Consider the following 291-nt stretch of genomic DNA (forward strand, 5'->3'; position numbering starts at 1 on the left):
GGGGGGGGGCCTCTTCTCTCCCCGCGGGGCGTTAACTCTGGAGCCTAGTGATGGCGGCTGGGGTCAGCCAAGGGCACGAGGAGGGAGGGGCCTGGGGTGTCCCGACCAGGGGGGGCGGGGGGGGGAGAGGGGGAGGGGAGCCCCGCACTCGCAGCACAGGCGGCCCTAGGGGTGGGGCCAGAGGAGGTGACGGTTTTGTCATGGGGTTAAAGGTCAAAGGTCGCGGCCCTGGTCGGGGTTGCGGTCACACCCAGGCCTCGCGGCTGCTGTGGGGTCAGAGGTCACCGCGCG

The sequence above is a fragment of the Terrapene carolina genome, unplaced genomic scaffold (assembly GCF_002925995.2).
Source record: "Terrapene carolina triunguis isolate 2854851 unplaced genomic scaffold, T_m_triunguis-2.0 Scaffold22359, whole genome shotgun sequence".
NCBI classification, from domain to species: domain Eukaryota; kingdom Metazoa; phylum Chordata; order Testudines; family Emydidae; genus Terrapene; species Terrapene triunguis.